Source organism: Odocoileus virginianus, chromosome 9 (genome assembly GCF_023699985.2).
Source record: "Odocoileus virginianus isolate 20LAN1187 ecotype Illinois chromosome 9, Ovbor_1.2, whole genome shotgun sequence".
NCBI classification, from domain to species: Eukaryota; Metazoa; Chordata; class Mammalia; order Artiodactyla; family Cervidae; genus Odocoileus; species Odocoileus virginianus.
The window spans coordinates 67,984,116-68,003,907 of NC_069682.1; the positions used below are offsets into that span (position 1 = coordinate 67,984,116).

General features: G+C 41.9%; 1 protein-coding gene and 1 long non-coding RNA gene across 2 annotated transcripts in view; one reads left to right on the forward strand and one right to left on the reverse strand.

Annotated features, from left to right (window-relative positions):
* HNF4A (hepatocyte nuclear factor 4 alpha) overlaps positions 1-19,792 on the forward strand; it is a 63,680-nt gene that overhangs the window by 379 nt on the left and 43,509 nt on the right. The gene's annotated exons all lie outside the window — the stretch shown is intronic.
* The window catches only part of LOC139036783 (uncharacterized), a 28,655-nt gene continuing 9,441 nt past the window's right edge, over positions 579-19,792 (reverse strand). Inside the window, exon 2 of the long non-coding RNA XR_011489641.1 lies at positions 579-8,097. This is a non-coding gene — a long non-coding RNA (uncharacterized lncRNA). The remainder of the gene's footprint in view (positions 8,098-19,792) is intronic.

Sequence of the window (19,792 nt, forward strand, 5' to 3'; positions counted from 1 at the left end):
CACTAAACGTGGGGCTGAAGCATTGTCCCCGCTTTGAAGGCCGCAGAGAGGCTTGCGGGGCCTCGGCCTCCGAGCTGGCTTCGGATGCAGGTGGGATGTGACCCAAGGGGAGAGTTGGCTGGCCCCGAGGGCCATCAGCTCTGGATCATTCTGCAAGGGAAAGCCATAGAAAGCAACGCACAGGGCGGGGCAGTGGAAAACGGAAATCATCTTTGCTGTAAGTGTGTAACTTAGATGCGGGATTAGGGGAGAGTGTGTCCGCTGATGGTGAAGGGCTTTGATGTTCGGCGTGTAACTCCGAAATCGGAGGTAACCTCAAATGTCCGGCAGTAGCGGATGGGTAAATAAAACTTGATGCCTCTTTAGGATGAAATATTATCCCGTTGCTGAAGAAAAAAAAAAATCCAGATTTGTGTACAGGTAGGGAAGGACCTTCAAGTGCATTATGTGAAAAAAAAAAAAATAGTAAGCTGAAGACCCTATAGCATATGACATTTCTGATAACAGAACAGATATACGCATATGTATGTACCCACACGTTTTTGTTTGTGTAGAAAATTAGCGGAAGGATACAAGGAAACCTGTAACAGAGCTTTATTTTTCGGAGGAGGGAAGTTCAGGTAAACGTTTGTTTTCACTTTGCACATTTTGGATTTTCAAAAAGTAGGTGAATTTTACAAGCTGATTCAATCACACGCACGTGCAGAACTTGGCCTCTGAAAATCCAGTAGATCTTGGCTCTTGTTCCGTGACTTTATACAAATTGCTCATCATTTCTGGGCCTTGGCTGCCTTCTTGCTGAAGTGGACAGAGAGTGTTTTAGGGACTTCCTGCAGGTCTAAGCGAAGGCGAGGGTGTGAGCCCTCCCGCTAAGCCCTCGTCTCCTCGTACATCCTAAGGACAGTTAGTGTTAGGTGAGAGAAGATGGCCAAGGAATCAGGGACTGTTCTCTTGCCAGGTCCAAGGGAATCCTCGCCCTTTGACCCATCATCCAGCAGCAGTCTGAGATGCAGTGGAAATAGCTGTGGCTGAGGAACCAAAAAAACCGCCTGCGGACCTATCCCGCAGGGCTGTGTGACCTTGGGCAAGTGACTTCCCATCTTTCAATCTATTTCCTCATCTGTAAAATGGAGAGAACTGGACCTATCGCACAGGAGGCTAGAAGTGATTGCACAGCTAAAGGGCTGGGCATGCCTGAGGGGCTTCATTCAAGGTTAAAACACAATTGTGAGACTTGGCTGATCCTGTGGCTGGAGGAAGACTCATGTCTCCCAAATGGTCAGACAAGGATGGATGGATGGATGGGTGGATGGATGGATGGATGGATGGATGGATGTTCTACTCCTATTACTGCACTTAATTCTCAAAACACTTGTCTCAGATAAATAACACTATTATCTCTAAGGATAGAAGTGAAAACTAATGTTTAGAATTGTTTTTAAAAGATCATCTGACTCCAGACCTGACATCGTCCATCTGTACTGAACGCTCTTAGCTCAGCCACAGGTATAGCTGGGCAGAGAGAGGAGGGTCCCATGCCCAGGTTTGCAGCATGCATCAACAAGAGAATACTGCTGTCCTGCAAAAGATTGGGCATTTGCTGATGTGTGTATTTTGTGTGTGTGTGACACTGACCAAAAGATCTGGCTTTTTAGATAAATCTGGGTTAGATTCTGGATCTGCCTCCGCCCCCCACCCCCCACCCCCCCAAGCTGTGTAACCTACCTTTTTCTGAGTCTCAGACATTTCATTTGTAAACTAAATGTGGGCAGTCTGCTGTGAGGCTCTGGGAAAGATGCACTTACTGATTTTAAAAACAAAAAAGTACTTTGAATAAAATCCTTTCTTTTGAAATTCTCCATTGGGGATAATAATAGTCTCTAAAGGTTGCAATCACAAAGGTAAGTTGCTGAGTAAGCAACATTATTCACAGCAGAACTTTGGGAGAGGTGATGGAGGGCAAGGCTGTGGTTAGGATCACAGGAATGAATGACTCTACAAATGCTTAGAATAGCACCTGACCCAGAATAAGCATGAAATCAATCCCAAATGCTGTCTCACATTTTTGAACCTTAGTAGGATAGTTGTTCCCCCCACCGCCCCAATTTTATTTATTTATTTTTGGCTATGCTGGGTCTTCTTTGCCGTGTGTGGGCTTTCTCTAGTTGCAGCAAGCAGGAGCTACTCTTCCTTGCAAATGTGCAATCTTCTCATTGAGGTGGCTTCTCTTGTGGAACACAGGCTTCAGTCATTGTGGCTTAGTTATTCCGAGGTATGTGGAATCTTCCTGGACCAAGGATTGAACCCATGTCCCCTGCACTGGCAGGCGAATTCTATCATTGGACCACCAGGGAAGTCCCAGTAGGAAAGTCTATAATGAACTGTCTTTGGTGTGGTGGTGCTAAGCGAACTTGACCCTTCCCTGGCCTTAAAATGCATCCACGGCATACTAGATTCTATTCTGTAGTTCTCATCACTGATCAAGTCACTGTGTGTGCACCGTGGCGTCTGTCTCCCCCACTCGACTATAAACCCCATGAGGCCACGGACCTCAGTGCTTCGTTCATCCTTGCCTGTCTCACATGGTGACTGACACAGAATAAGTGCTCAGTAAGTAATCAACTGGGCTTCCCCACTGGCTCAGTGTTTAAGAATCTGCCTGCAATGCAGGAGCCTCAGGAGACGTGGGTTCAACCCCTGGGTCAGGAAGATCCCTGGAGAAGGTTGGCAACCCACTCCAGTATTCTTGCCTGGAGAATCCCATGGACAGAGGAGCCTGGCAGGATACAGTCCATGGGGTTGCAAAGAGCCAGACACGGCTGAAGTGACGCATGCACGCACAAGTAATCATTTGTAGGATGAATGAACTGATGGAAAATGTAAGAAATAGCCCTAGGACAACGGTCAGCAATGTCAACCAGGTCCATGCTCCCCTCTTCCCTGCCTTCCTCACTGCTGGCTTTTGCTCCTTGGTTTGTCCCATTATAGACCTAAGGTGGCTGTCACAGCATCAGAGATCATGTCTGCACTTGAGCTGGAAGGGGTCTGTCTGAAGCTGGAAGGGGTTTTTCTCAAAGCCCGATTTTCCCCCAAAGCAAAAATTTCCCGAAAATCTCCCAGCAGACTTCCTTAGTTCAAAGAAAGTTGGGAAGTGTCTAGTGGAAAGAAATGAGAAAGCCAGCACAGGCTTAGACCAAGGGTAGTATTTTCTTGGGGTCTGACACGATGTTGCTGCAAACCAAATTGGAGTTCCCTTGTAATGGGTTTCTCAGCTTCCACACTACTGATACTTCGGCTTGGATAATTCTTTGTTGTAAAGAGACTTGTGCACTGTAGGATGTTTAGCTGCTTTCCTGGCTTCAATTCACTAGATGCTAGGAGCATACTGCCTGTCAGTTGTGCCAACCAAAAATGTCTCCTGCCATTTCCAAATGTGTCCTGGGCACATGTAACACCACTGTTACAAGGAAGCAGGAATAGCAGCTGATTCGGATCTGCCAGAGATGAATGTGGCAGTGACTGTGAATGTGGCTGTGACTTGTGTGGTAGTATTTGTTTTGGGTATCAGCATCTAGCTCAGTGCCAAATTTGGGGCTGCCCTTAGCAACTGTGAAGATAAGATGCTATGTCTCTGTGCTAACCTCACTTCTGGCTTCATTATTTTCCTACCCTTGTTTTGCTTTCAGCAAGCTTCCCTTAATGATTTATTTTGGCCCTTTGGGACTTTGTCATTCTTGTAAGCATCTCAAATCTCCTTGAGGGCCAGGTCTGTATTTGTCTGATCTTGTTATACCCCCAGTTAGCACAGGACCGGGGCCCCGTGTAAATTATGATAGATGTTTACTTAATGAATAAATGAATGAGAAAGTGGATGAATGAATAGATAAATGAATAAATGGATACCTGGATGGGTAGATAGGTAGATGCTTTGATGAACCAATGTGATGGGCTAGTGAATGGATGGATGGATGGATGGATGGGCATAATAGGGAGAGACAGATGAATGAATGGGACAAATGAATAAATAACAGGGAATATGGGCAGGTGGGTAGGTGGATGGATGGAATAATGAATAGATGTGATGGATGGGTAAATGGGTATGGTGGATGGTGGATGAATGGAAAGAATGGAGAGATATGTGGGTGGATATGGTAAATAGATGAATAAATAACTAGAAAGGTACATGGATGGATGGATGAAGGAGGTGATGGGTGAGTGGGTAGATGAAAAGATAGATGGATATATAGATGGACAAGGTGGGCTGTGTTGGGATAGCAGTATCTGCAAGTAAAGAGACCGACAGTGACTGGCCACTGGTCAATAATCCTCCTTCGGGGCAGTAGGCCTAGTTCCTTTGACTAATGGCATCAGTCTCAGGCCAGATTAGAGGCTGTTGTCAGAGGAGACAACATTTGATTAAGTGACTCTCCCACTTAAAGCTGTGTGATGCCAGACACTTTGCCCAGCTCTCTGATCATCAGTTTCTTCATCAACCAAGTGAACTTTGGTTGTTGTGAAGACTCCATGAGCTTGTGAAGAAGAAAAGGTATCATAAACTATAAAACGGTTTGTCTCCCTGAATGGTTAATGAGCCCAAAGTTGGGTAGAACCCCAGATGCTGGCTGGCTACAGGACTATATCTGATACCAGGCATGGCTGTTTCCAGCCTTCATTCCCTAAATATAGTCTCCCCTCCCTTCCTGTTTTTCTCCCCATGTTATCTTCCTGTCCCACCTCAATTTGATTTCAGCCCCTCTGGTTCAATGGTTTACAAATCTTCCTGCTTATGGGAAACTTTCTTTTCTTTTCCTTTGCTGTGCAGTGTGGCCAGAGGGATCTTAGTTCCCTGACCAGGGATTGAACCCGTGCCCCCTGCAGTGGAAGTGTGGAGCCCTAACCACTGGACCACCAGGGAAGCCTCTGGGAAAATTACTTAAGCTGACACCTTAGGGCTCCATTTCAGACCTGGTAAACCAGAATCTCCTGGAAAGAGTTCCAAGAACCTTTAAATTTTTGTTAAGTTCCTTAAGTGATTTTGGGTCAGCTAGAGTTTGGAAACCATGGCTTTGTTTTGTCCCCTTTTAAAAAGAGAGGATATGGATACTCAGAGAGCATTCTGTGTCCATCCAGAAGGCTCCTGCTCACTCATTCATTCCTTCAACAAATGACTCCTCGGGCTTATGGTATGCAAAGCATTCTGCTAAGCACTGAGGGAATGTAGGAAACTATAAAGTGTGGCTTCAGATCTTGGGGAGTGTCCAGTTTGGGGGCTGCTGGTGGTAAACAAATGAACCAGCAGCAATCAAAAACAGAGTGCCATAACAGGGGTGAATAGGGCACCATGGGAGCACAAGGGGCTTAGGAAGAGGGGAAGGGGTCAGGCGCCTCTTGACCCTGGAGGAGGGAACTGAGGTCTAAGCTGAAACCTGAAGGTTCAGCAGGAGTCAGCCGAGAGGAGAGAGGGAAGGGGAGAGCAGAGGCACAGACCCAGAGCCTGGCCACACACAGCTCTTATTTTACCTAACGTTTGACTGCAGCTAATTCCACCCTTTGTTCACAGTATCTTGGGATTTTTCTGATTGTTTCACAAATGATTTTTCTTGTTCCTAAAAAGACTGGGGAATGCATGCTCAGTCATGTCCGACTCTTAGTGACTCTGTGGACGGTAGCTTGCCAGGCTCCTCTGTCCATGGAACTCTCTAGGCAGGAATACTGGAGTGGGTAGCATTCTCTCCTCCAGGGCATCTTCCCCACCCAGGGATCGAACCCGTCTTTCATGTCTCCTGCATTGGCAGGCAGATTCTTTACCACTGCGCCACTTGGGAAGCTCCACATATATAATTCCTAGAGTACAATCCAGTAGTCTTTATTAGACATTACGGATGAGCAGAACAAATCTATTCATAGTTTAGAAAGAAATGTTCAGGCCATTTTTGGAATTTGAATATAAAATATGCCCTTTAAAATCATACAAAACCAAAAAAATAAATAAATAAATAAAATCATACAAAACCTTTTTGTTCTGTGATTTAAAAAATTCTAAAGTATCTATAAGATAAATTTTATGTATTTAATATTTCATGTTTATTAGAATTGATTATTTCAATATTAAACTGTAAAAAATTAAGAAAAATGTTTTCTAATTTTTTAAAAAAGAAATTCCAGACCAGCAGTATCTATGCTGTTAGGGACACCAAATCTGTTCATATACCCTCACTGCAGGATACAGTAATTTCAGACCTCTGATGTTCACATGATTAACTGATTTCTTTCATTTTCATTTCTTACTTTTTCTCTGAGTAGAAATGTACTGTTTAAAAATATGTTTATTGAAGTATATTGTTCATACAGCAAAGAGCGTGAATAATAAATCACAAATAGGTTAATGAAATTTAACAAGGATGACTACTTTTTTTTAAATGAAGTAAAATAGAATAGAAAAACAGCCTAGTGCATCTCATGTATAGATTTTGTGTGTGTGAAACTTTTGTTCTTTTCTGCATGCTTCTGGATATGCGTGTATGGTCGTGATAATACCAACCATTCATAGATCACATACTAGGGCTTTCCACATATTAACCCCTTATCTTCACAATAACTCTGTGAGGGAGGGGCTTTTATTGTCCTTCCCCTTTTATAGATGAGTAAATGGAGGCACAGAGAGGTTGAGTCACTCGGCGAAAGTGACAGATGCCTTAAGAGGTGACGTTGATTGAGGTTCCAGCCCAGGCAGGCAGACTCCAGAGTCTGTGTTTTGACTACCACCTTTATTGCCACTGTATATAAAGTATGTGATGTAAAATGTGTTACTTACTAACAGTCATGGTCAAAAGGGTTTAAAGTCACTGGACAGAATGTTCCCAAATGTTCTTTATAGATCTAAAAATAGCATATTTTTTCCTTAAGTGTCCCCACAGGGAACAAGGGATGATTTTGGGTAGTACATGGACAAACACTTTTAAATCTTATTATTTTTGCCGCATGTTAGAAACATGTATAACTAGCATACTAAAGCACTACTATAAAATATTATTTAAAATATTAATGTACATCTTCAAAAGAAAGAAAACTATCAAGTAAATAATTATAGATAAGTGAAATAGACGTGATGGGCAGATAAAATAAAAATCATAAAAGGAATGAAAATGTTTGGGGCTTTGGGGTCAAATACTGAACTTGATATCAGAAGGCTTGGATATGGGTCTTGGTCTATTCATTCTCTAGCTCTGGTTTATTTTTTCTCTTTCTTTTTTAAATTTTTATTTTATACTGGAGTATAGTTGACTTATAATGTTGTGTTAGCTTCAGGTGTAGCACAAAGAGATTCAGTTATATGTGTATATATATATTATAGGATATTATAGAGTATTGAGTAGAATTCCCTGTGCTATCTAGTAGGGCTTTGTTGATTGTTTTATCTCACATATAGCACATAGGATGGACCAGGCACTGTTTTAAACACTTCATAAAAATTCCTTTAATCCTTACAACTGCCCACTGAGTAGGTACTGTCATCATACCCATTGCTCAGAAGAGGTAACCAAGGCTCAAAGAGATTAAATAACCCACCCACCCAGACTACCAGAGGCAGAGCTAGGATTCAAACCCAGGCATTACATTAGTAAGGACAACAGGAGCTGGTATGATAAACAAAACCAAAATGTCAGAAGAATTTGTCTTTTTCATACAGGAACCCAGGTTCCTTCCTTGTTTAGAAGATGGATTTTATGTTAACTATCTTACTGTGATAGGTAGAATTTCCTTTGTCATTCTGGCCTCCAGGTCCTCCTCTGAAAAATAGGATTAGTAATGCTGTTTCTGCTTACCTCTCAGGGCAGCTCTGTAGATCAGGGGGTGGGTCCAAGGGTCTTCTGCAAACTGCAACCAAGTTCAGTGGATTTCAGTGTTAGTAATATTATTAAGTTGGCCAACACCTACCTTTCAGTGCTACTATAAAGATTAATTGAGATATTGCATATATTGCATGGAACATATACGGACTCCGTCAGCTGTGAGCAGTAGTAATAATAGGTAGTAGTTGTTCAGTTGCCAAGTCGTGTCCAACTCTGCAACCCCATGGACTGCAGCATTCCAGGCCTGACAAATGAAACAATGCATATTATTACCTCCAAACTGGGAAATAGCTTATAGCATCTTTACTATTAGCAAATTAACCCACAACACCTGGGAGTGAAAAATCAAGAAGTATAGCCACGATATTTAGAAATACAAAGGAAAACACCAGGGGCAGGGAAAACCGAGCTAAGATATTGTGTTGGCCAAAAAAATTCCTTCAGGTTTTTCCATAACATCTTACAGGAAAATCTGAACTTTTTGGCCAACCCAGTAGTTGCAAGCGGTTGCCCTTGAGCCGTGGGAATCAGGTTCAGGAAAGAGTGGGTGGGTAACTACTGGTATTTATAGCAAATACTTTTTAGAAGTATTTGATTTTTTCAATTGTGTACCTATAACTATGCGAATAAATTTTTTGAAACTATTTTAAAATTTAATTAAAAAAATTTTTTTTTTTGGCTGGGCCATGCTGCATGTGAGATCTTCGTTCCCCAACGAGGGTTCAAAGCCATGCCACCTGCAGTAGGAGTGTGGAATCTTAACCACTGGACTGCCAGGGAAGTCCCAGAACAATTTTTAAATTAAAGAGGAAAAGGGAATAATTAAACCCTGTCAAACATCCTCAACTGTACTTTAAAACAAGAGTCCTGGGACAGAAAGTCACAGAAGGAAAAGGCAGAGTTAAAGTTAGAAGTTCAGGATCCAGTTGCATTTAAAATCTCTGCTCAACACTGTCTAATTGTTCTGTGTCATGCTAAAAAGCTGAGTACTTTTCTCTCACCTCAAGGGCCCCCTAGAAGCCACATGCCCTTCTGTTGGCCTCCCCTGTCTTTCTCCCTTTTGCTCACCCCACTTCAGCACCCTTGGGCTATCCTAGGATCCTCCAATCACACCAAGCACATTTCTGCCCCAGGGCCTTTGTACTTGCTGCTCCTTCTGCCAGGTCTTCCCAGGTGGCTCACTGGCAAAGAATCCATCTGCCAAACAGGAGTCATGGGTTCCATCCCCAGGTCGGGAAGGTTCCCTGGAGAAGGGAATGGCAACCCACTCCAGTAGTCTTGCCTGAGAAATCCCATGGACAGAGGAGTCTGGTGGGCTACAGTCCATGGGGTCACAAAGACAGGACTTGGTAACTACACGACAACAGCAACAGCTGCCAGGAACACCCTTTCTCCAGATCTTCCCAAAAGTGATGTCTTCTTGTTCTTCTTTTCTTGCCCCCCCCCCCGCCCCGCCCCCCGCACTGGGCAAGATCTTTGTTGTGACACTTGGACTTTGTCTAGCTACAGCCCGGGAGGGCTTCTCTTGTCTTGGTGCACGGGCTTCCTTGCCCTGAAGCACGTGGAATCTTAGTTTCCCAACCAAGGATCGAACCCGCGTCCCCTGCATTGGAAGGTGGATCCTTAACCACTGGATGGCCGGGGAACTCGCCTAGTGTGGTTCTTAGCTCAGTGTCCCCTACTCAGAGTGGCCTTCCTTGACCACCCCACCTCAGACGGCCCCTCCTGCCGTCATCATTATCAATCTTGTTATCCTCGACAGCCCTGGAATTGTGGATTCACCACTCTGTTTATCATCTGTCTCCTCCACCACAATGGAAGTTCCATTAGGACGGGGAATCTGGCTGCCTTGCGACGTCCTCAGCATGTAGAACAGCGCTTGGCACACAGTAGGCGCTCCATAAATATTTGTGGAATGAACAGTCAGAAGGGGGCAGCTGAGTCAGTGTGCTGAGGGGCCGGATGGGCCAGGAAGCTGCAAGCCCCTGCCTGGGCCGGCCCTGGGTAAACAGTCCGCCCTCCGCCCAGACAGCCGCCTGTTTGACAACTGTCTGCCACCGGACGGGCCCAGCCAGGGCCGTCACACAGCCAAGGCTGCAGGATTCCCTGGGACAAGCAGTAGAGGCAGCCACGCCTCAGGGAGAGCTGTGTGAAGGAACAGGTCAAAAAGTTACCCAAACAGGCACGAGGAAAGTCAGAGGAGGTGGTGGGACACAGAGCAGCTGGCCCTTCCCTGGGCAGAGCCGGGAGGAGTGGGAGGGAGGCCCTGGCACACCCTCTGGGCAGTTTCCCGGGCAGGGCCTGGCCACCGGAACCCAGCTCTGGTCGCGGCTCTGGTCCTGACTTGCAGAAGGACCTCAGACACTTGCCACCTCTGGGCCTCGGTTTCCTCTCCTGTAAATAAGAGACTGGAGGCTGGTCGGTGGTTTTCAAGCTTCAGGGGAAAAAAAAAAAAGGCAGCTGCATTCTTCCTTTAAGCAAAATCTTACTGGAAGCCAGTTTGCAGGAATCATACAAAGGAGGCCCTCGGTTTAAAACGTGGGGCTGCAGGATACCGCCCACCCCACATCCCCTGGCCCTTCAAAGCAGCCCCGGGGTGAAAACCACCAAGTCTCCTCGGTCTCTGAGGTTCACAGTGAGTGTCTTGTCATTAAACCTACCTCCAAAAACAAAAACAAAAAAAACCCTACCTCCAGGTTCACGCCTGACATTGGCGTCCTGGGTGATCTGCTCCACCTTTCTGAGCCTTGGTTTCCTTCTCTAAATCTGGTGTCTTAAATAGTACCTCCTTCACAGTACCGATGGTCAGCCCAGAACCTGGCGCCTAGCAAATTCTCAATAGGAAGAGTGAAAAGCCAATGCTGGTTACTAGCAGAAGTAGCAGGAATGACCCAAAGGACCAGTTCTTTGTCTCTAGTGTAACCCCTCTGAACCTCAGTTTCCTCTGTAAAATGTGGCCAAAAGTTTAAAGGAGATCAGAGATTGAGATCCAGACCACCCAGTTTTGTTTTGTGTTTATAAAACTTCAGTTGACTGCTAACCTTTAAAAACCCCAACTCCCAGCCTCTTTCAAAAACTTGGAAGCTCTAGCAGCACTGAACCCTCATAACCATGAGATAAAAAAGTCCACTGGAGCTAATGTAGGCTTTCACTAATTTGCCGCAGTCCCCACCATTCCTTAGCATCTCTACATTAAAATTATATTAATAAACGTGAGCCATTATATTTGCTGTGTTTTCTTATAGGAAAGTGTGAAATTTGCTTATTCTCTATCTGCTCCAATGTCTCTACTGGACATTTAGGATACTTCAGTTTGGGACCCCCTGATAGCTACGAGTAAGGGGCAACTCAGTATTTGTGAGTGCAATTTCCTGTTTCATAGATTTACCTTTTTTGTTTGTTTGTTTGTTTTATTTACCTTTTTTTTTAGTGGGACTACTAGAACATTGTAAACTACATATCATTTGTAATTATTATTATTGTATATATGCAATTATATATAATTATAATTTGTAATTTGTGGTCCACATTCCATTTCTGTTGGACACTGCAGCTCTAGCCCCTCAGTTTCTATTAATACAGCAGCTAACTCATCCTGCCTCCATTTCCCATTCTGAATAGACTCGTTCAAGCCAACTATCCCTGGCTGGGTCTTCTCCCCAGTTCCCAGTTTTCTCTGGTGTCCTCACCCTTGTTGCTTGCCTGTTGGGGGCTGGGTGGGGGTGGGGGGTCCAAGCTCTAGAATTCAAAACTTGTCTTCTAGAATTCTACACTTGGGAAATCTCATCTCCCAGCCCCCATGGGCAGCCATTGTGTTCTCTTTATCAGACTTTCACATAAAACAATAGTCAATTTGAAACTTAATTACACACCCATTCTTCTCTCTCCAGCCTATGAATTTACCACCAAATCCTGTGATTTGGGGGGTAGAATTGGGGGGGAGAGAAGATTATTTTTTTCCCCTTCTCTACAGCAGTTCATAGTTTTTCTAGAGATAAGGTGGAGTGAATACGGGGGAGGGACACAGGGCCTTCTACAGGGAAATCTCTGATTTTGTTTTTGGAGGAGAGACTATCCTCCCAGGACTCCTCTGAGATGAGAGAATTTGGAAGGACTTAGGGGGCCGGGAGGAAAAGGAATCTCACAGTGATGAAGACCCCCTTCCAATGGGGAGGTCTTATTTGGTAGTAGCTGAGAATTTGTGCTGCAGACTTAGGAAGACTTGGGTGAGACCTCTGTAAGCTGTGTGACATTGGACACGTGACTTTACACTCTGACCCTCAGTCTCCCCCATCTATAAAATGAGGATAAGGACAGTTCTATTCTAGCACAATGCTTTGGACAAACATTCCATAAATGCTAGCGATCATCATACCTTTTGCAAAAGGGCCTATGTTGGTATGGGAGTAGATTTAATTCCTTTTTATTTCACTTCTATGCATTTTTGTAATTCTTCTACCATGAACTTGCTTCAGTTAAATCATAAAAAGTTAATTGAGCAAAAAGGAATAAAATCGAGTGGAAATGTCATTCTAAGGCTGGGCTCCAATGTGGGGTTTTAGAGCTGGGAACAAGGAAGAGAATCTTAGAGTCTAAACTTCGCACACCCTTTACTATTTTAGTAAACTGAGACCCCAAGACAGAAGGTGATTTGGCAAGTCAGTGGCAGAGCCAACACTAGAACAGTGATTCTGAGGATTGGAAGGAAACTGGGAGGTAACTAGGTCAGCCTTTCCCAAAGCGAAACCACTCAGACTGGGAGGATTCTATCCTAAGATGTTGGAAAAAATACCAGCTCGTAAGTGTTAGTCGCTCAATCATGTCGACCTCTTTGCGACCCCCACAAACTGTAGCCCGCCAGCTTCCTCTGCCCATGAGATTTCCCAAGCAAGAGTACTGGAGTGGGCAGCTGTTCCCTTCTTCAGGGGATCTCCCCAGCCCAGGGATCGAACGTCTCCTGCGTTGCAGGCAGATTCTTTACTGTCTGAACCACCAGGGCTGGCTCAGAAAGCTGTATAAATTTCAGTGTTAGAGAACCTCTCAGAGCCCTTAACACAGGACAATGAAAGCCTTGGGCATTCCAAGAGAAGCCTTCAATGTGTTCGCATAAATTCATCACAGAGCCCCCTTGAAAACATCAACACCTAGAAAGCTCTCTCGGTCCCACCACAGAGACATTTTATAGCTTAATACATTCCTAGATTTAAGAAAAAATATATTGATATTTTAAATATTATGATTTTAACAAGTACATTACTGATCGTTTCTGGTATATAGAAAGACAGTTAATTTTTTTTTTTTTTTAGCTGTGCCCCATGGCATATGGGATCTTATTTCCTCAACCAGGGATTGAACCCACACCCCCTATAATGGGAATGCAGCATCCTGACCACTTGACTGCCAGGGAATTCCCTTGAAAGATCTTTAATTTTTTTCACTACCTTTCTCCTTTAAAAAAATTTGTAATATTTCCTAATATTGCAAAAAAGTAGAATAATATTGTGAACATGGATGTACCCATCACTCAGTTTTGTCAAATCCTACATACATGACCATATTTTCATGAGATTCATTTTTTCGTTGTTTTAATGATATGAATCCCCCTGCCACCTGCCACCTGTATGCCTCCCTGAGCCCTTGCTTGTTGACAGAGTCAACTTTTGCTGTGCATCATTGCTAGGCATGATTTTTTTTTTTTTCTTTTTCAACTTTGGCCACACTGCTTGACACACAGGGGATCTTTCTTTAGTTCCCTGGCAAGGGATCAAACCCATGCTCCTGTATTGGGAGCACAGAGTCTTAACCACTGGCCTACCAGGGAAGTATCATAGAATAGACTTAGTTTTAATGCTTTTACTGTACATAGCTACAATACTACATATATATAGCATTATTTTGCTTATCTGGATAAGTTATTCAAATGTTGTATGTATCCTTCAGCAACTTCCTTTTATTTCTGGATCTTCCCATATATCTACAGGCAGCACTAGAGCACTCACTGAAAATGCTGTGAATGAACATCCCAAAGTATATTTATGCCAGTTTTGGATGATGGAGTTGTTTCCAGTTTTTCACTATTTTAAGCAATGCTACAAAGAACATCCTTATATCTGTGGGTGAAATGTTCTCTAGGATCATGTGTAGGAGTGGAATTTCTGGATTTCAGGCAATGAGCATCTTTACTTTGATGAGATGTTGATAAACTGGTCAGTCTTGCCCACCAACTACCACTTTGGGTCCGTAGCAGCTAGGAGTTTTAGTCGCTTTGCATCTTCAGCTGCACTTGACTCTGAAAGATGATGGATGGAAAATGAGAATTTGCATTTTCCATATAGCTGGAGAGGGAAAAGTTCCTTTTGCCATTTGAATGTGCCTGTTTCTACCCCTTGCCCATTTTCCTATTGCATTATCTACCTTAACTATTTTAAGGGATTATGAATACTTGATACAAATGCTCTTTCCAGTTGTATGACTGGAAACTACCTTTATTTTGTCTATCGCTCATCTTCATCTTTTCACTCTCTTTAGAGTATCTTTGTTGTACAGAAGTTTACAGTTGTAGTTAATTTTGGTTAAATTATAAATAAGTCAGTACATTTACTAATCTTTTCCTTTATGCTGCGTGCTTGTTTGTTTTTTTGCACTGCCTTGAGATCATTAAGATATTCTGCTATATGTTTTATATAATTTTTAAATTCATTTCTTATATGTAGGTCTTTATTCCTTAGGAATTGATTTTGTGAGCTGTATGAAATAGAGATGCCATTATATTTTTCTTCATATGGAAACCGGTTGGTTCAGACCATTTATTGACTTGGACACCCTTTCTTGACTGCTCTGCAATGCCACTGCTTTTTTAAGTATTAATTGTTTTACATTAAAAGTTTTTTTATTTTATAGTGGAGTGTAGCTGCTTATCAATGTGTATTACTTTCAGATGTACAGCAAAGTGAGTCAGTTATACATTGTGTATCTTCTTTAAATTTATTTTTTAATTGGAGGATGTGCTTTACAATGTGGTGCTGGTTTCTGCCGTACAAAGTATGTATCTATTCTTTTTCAAATTCTTTTCCCATTTAGGTTATTGCAGAATACTGAGCAGAGTTACCTGTGCTATACAGTTGGTCCTTGTTGGTGATACAATGCCACTCTTTTTGTCTTTCATTTTTGAACACACGTAGCTCCATTTCTAGGCTCTCTATACTGTTCCACTTATCTCTAGTAGTCACTTTCAAACAATGAGGATGAAAAAGATACATGAATCTACAATTATACTAAAACAAAACACTTGATTTTTATTAAAAGTCAAAAAAAGAAATGGTTAAAATTATTTAATAATATTTTATTCTCTCCAGTATAGCTGAAATATTATTTCAGTTATCTAATCAATCGAAAATAATTAATGAGATATTTTTCTTCATTCATGTACTAGGTCTTCCAAATACAACCCATATTTTACACGTACAGCACATCTCAATTTGAACTAACCAGATTTCAAATGCTCAGTGGCCACATGTGGCTAGTGGTCATATTGGACAGTGAAGCTCTGGCTTTATGTAGCAGCAGTTCCTAACCTTTTTGGCACTAGCGACCAGTTTCATGGAAGACAATTTTTCCATGGACTTGGGGTGGGGGGATGGTTTCAGGATGATTCAAGCGCATTACATTTATCATGAATTTTATTTCTAATCTAATGCCACTGTTGATCTGACAGGAGGTACTGGTCTTTGGCCTGGAGGTTGTGGACCCCTACATAGACCATGCTCTCCTCATATTATAATTGTTTTTTAAAAAATGATCTTGTCTATTCTCTTCACTCATTCATATAAATTTTAAGATGAGACTGAACAGGACAGAACAAAGTTTGGAGACCAGTGGTTTATTTGTCTCCACTGGATTTCAATAAAGGCAACTACTATATTTTGAGAGTTTGCAGTTTTCCAAGTACAGTGATAAAGGTCTTTGTCCTTTTGGCCTTCTAACTGAAATTACATTGAACTTATTGATTAATTTGGGAAGAATTGACATCTCTACATAATGAAGCTATTAACCTATAAAACTAGTCAGTTACTTTTACCAGCAAGATGGGTTTCTTTGGGAGAGGCAAAGAAGTGCAATTGAGACATGCAACTATGGCAAATCACATGGACCATATAAGACCATATGAGACCATATGCTTTATGAGACCATAAAGCAAAGAAGAAAGTCTTCTATAGAGAAGAAGGGGAAGTTGGGATGGGCTGTTCTAAAGAGTCCCTTAGAGGAAAGTGGAAATTGGAAGTATAGTGGCTTTCCATTGTCTGAGTTGTGACAGTTTCTCATTGGCTACACTGTTGCCAGGCAAGGAGAAAATCTTTCTTCCTCCTGTGGGAAAGTAGTGAGTGTCACTTCCTTCCAGAAATGTAAGGTATATCTCTTCCTATTGGGATCTGTAGCATAAGAGTATGTACATGAGAGCTCCCCCTTCTGGCCTTCTGACTTCATTTTAATGAGGTTTCCCTCTACTAATTTTTTAAAATCCTTCTGACCATGATACATGTATATAGGTGTGCTTTTATTTTTTTAAATAAAGTTCAATAATTTTAATACATAAAGATCTTTTGTTAGATTAATCCTAGCAATAATTGCTCTTGCTATCATAAATACTTTTAAAAATGGAATCTTCTTGTTGATATTAGTGTATACAAACCAACTGCTTTTTTTTTTTTAAACCAACTGCTTTTGACATACTGAAAATGTATCCAGCAATTGTATTAAATTATCTTAGTAGGTATTTTAAGTTCCTGCTTATTGCATCTCTTGGACTTCTAGTAAAATATCAAATAGAAATAGAGTATTTCAAATAGGGTTTACTTTGTGAGTAGCTGAGCCACAAAATAGCAGTAGAAGATTATTCCTCAGGTTATGAAAGTCCAGAGGTAGGCAGTTTAAGGTTAGTATGGTGGCTCTTCCCCATAGCAGTCCTCAGGAACCCGTGTTCCTTCCATCGTCACGAGGTCTTCATCCTCATGGTCCAGAATGGCTGCCAGAGATCCAGCCACACAGCCATGTTACAGGCAGAAAGATGGAGCAAGAGACAGAGAAGGGAAAGGAATAAAGGCATGTTTTACATGCCTCTTTCCCCCACAACTTTACTGGAAGTTCCCACATTACATTTCTGATTATACTTCATCAGCCAGAACATATTCACATAATCTCCCCTAGCTTTAAGGAAAGTTTGAGATAAGTTTTTTTGAGGGGGCACCCCTATATTCAAATGAAAATTGAAGGTTATATTACCAAGGAAGACAAGGAGACAGGATAACACAGGACAGTTAACTTGCAGCCTCTGCCGAAGTGGACAACCTTGTTTTGTTTTTGACATTTATAAGGGATACTTTACCCCTTTTAAGTATATTTGCTTTAGGGTTTTGGTAGGTAAGTTTTACTGGTTTTTTTTAAAGTTTGTTCTAAATAAGCTAGACATTTTGCTTGTTTTTTAATCACAATGTTGAATTGTCTTAATTGCTTTTTGGCATCTACTAAGATAATCACTTTTTTTTTCTCTTTTAGTCTGTTGATTTATTAATATTCTAATGTTAAGCCATTTTTGCATTCCTGAAATTAAACCTAAATTTGTCAGGATGAAATACATATATTTTATACATTGATGAAATTTTAAAAAATTGTGGTAAAATATTTACAACATAAAATTTGCTTTTTGGCCATTTTTAAATGTACAATTCTGAGGCACCAAGTACATTCACATTGTTATACAACCTTTACCACCATCCATCTCTTGAATTTTTTAACCTGTCTCCATTAGATAATAACTCTCCATAGCCCCCTCCCAGGTGGCTTCCCGCATAGCTCAGCTGGTAAAGCATCTGCCTGCAATATGGGAGACCTGGGTTCAATTCCTGGGTTGGGAGGTTCCCCTGGAGAAGGAAGTGGCAACCCACTCCAGTATTCTTGCCTGGAGAATCCTATGGACAGAGGAGCCTGGCAGATTACAGTTCATGGGACTGCAAGATCCAACCAATCAATCCTAAAGGAAGTCAGTCCTGAATATTCACTGGAAGGACTGATGCTGAAGCTGAAGCTCCAATACTTGGGCCACCTGATTGTAAAGAACCGACTCATTGGAAAAGACCCTGATGCTGGGAAAGATTGAAGGCAGGAGGAGAAGGGGACAAGGATGAGATGGTTGGATGGCATCACCAGCGCAATGGACGTGAGTTTGAGCAAGCTCCAGGAGTTGGTGATGGACAGGGAGGCCTAGAGTGCTGCAGTCCATGGGGGTCAAAAGTAGACACGCTGAGTGACTGAACTGAACTGAACTGACTTTCCTCCCCCCAACTCCTAGCAACTGCTCTTCTACTCTATGAAGCTGACGACTCAAAGTGCCCTTATAAATGGAGTAATGCAGCATTTGTCTTTTTGTGACTGGCTTACTTCACTTTACGAAGAGTTCTCAGGTACATCCACATTGTAGCATTTATCAGAATTTCCTTCATCTTTAAGGCTGAATAATATTCCACCATATATATAAATTCTGGTTTTCATTGACACTTGTGTTGCTTCTGCCTTTGTGTGTGTGTGTTCGTTTTTCAGTCATGTCCAACTCTTTGCAACCCCATGGACTGTACTTTCCAGGCTCCTTTGTCCATAGAATTCTCCAGGCAAGAATACTGGAGTGTTGCCATCACCTTTCCCAGGAGGTCTTCCCAATGCAGGGATTGAACCTAGGTCTTTTGCATTGCAGGCAGATTCTTTATTATTTGAGCCACCAGAGAAGCCTATTGTGAATAGTGTTGCCGTGAAATGGTGTAAAAATATGTCATCCAGGCTTTGCTTTCAGTTATTTTGGGTATATACCCAGAAGTTGTATTGCTGGATCATATGGTAATTCTATTTTTAATTTTTAAAGGAACTGTTATAGTGCTTTCTTTAGTGGCTGCATTATTTTATTTTCTCACCAGCAGTGAGAAAGTGTTCCAGTTTCTCCACATCCTTATTATTAATGCTTATTATCTTTTTTTTTCTCATATCCATCCTAATAGGTGTGAAGTGGTGTCTTATTCTAGTTTTGATTTGCATTTCACGAATAATTAGAATTCGCAGATAATTCAGCAGGCAAAGAATTCTACAATGCAGGAGATGCAGATGAGTGCTCAGTCCCTGGATTGGGAGGATCCCCTGGAGGACATTATGGCCACCCACTCCAGTATTCTTGCCTGGATAATCCCATGGACAGAGAAGCCTGGTGGGCTGCAGTCCATGGGGTCACAAAGAGTTGGACACAACTGAACAAGCAAGCAAGCAATGATTAGTGATGTTGAGCATATTTTCATATGCTTCTTGGTCATTCGTATATCTTTTTTGGAATAATGTCTATTTAAATCCTTTGCCTATTTTAAAATCAAGTTTTGTTGTTGCACTATAGGAATTCTTTATATATTCTGAATATTAACCACTTATCAGACAGGATTTACAAATATTTTCTCTCATTTCATGGGTTGCCTTTTCACTTTCTTAATAATGTCCTTTGGCACACAAAGTTCTTCATTTCAATGCAGTCCAGTTTATCTATTTTTTCTTTTGTTACCTGTGCTTTTGGTGTTATCTCCAAGAAATCATTGCTAAATCCAACATCATGAATATTTCTTCCTGTTTTCTTCTAAAAGTTTTACCATTTTAACTCTTACACTTAAGTCTTTAACCCATTTTGTCTTAATTCTTTTATATATGTAAACTAAGGGTCCAGCTTCATTTTTTTCACATGTGAATATCCAGTTTTTCCAACATGAATTTGGTTTTGATCACAGTTAAAGGCTTTTGCACCTGGGAAATGCTATTTGGATTCAACCTTTGATCCATTGGAAGAATCCTCTCACCATCCTCCCTGAGGGTCATTTAGCTTGGGTTTGTCACTTCTAGTGACAGATCACTCACTACTT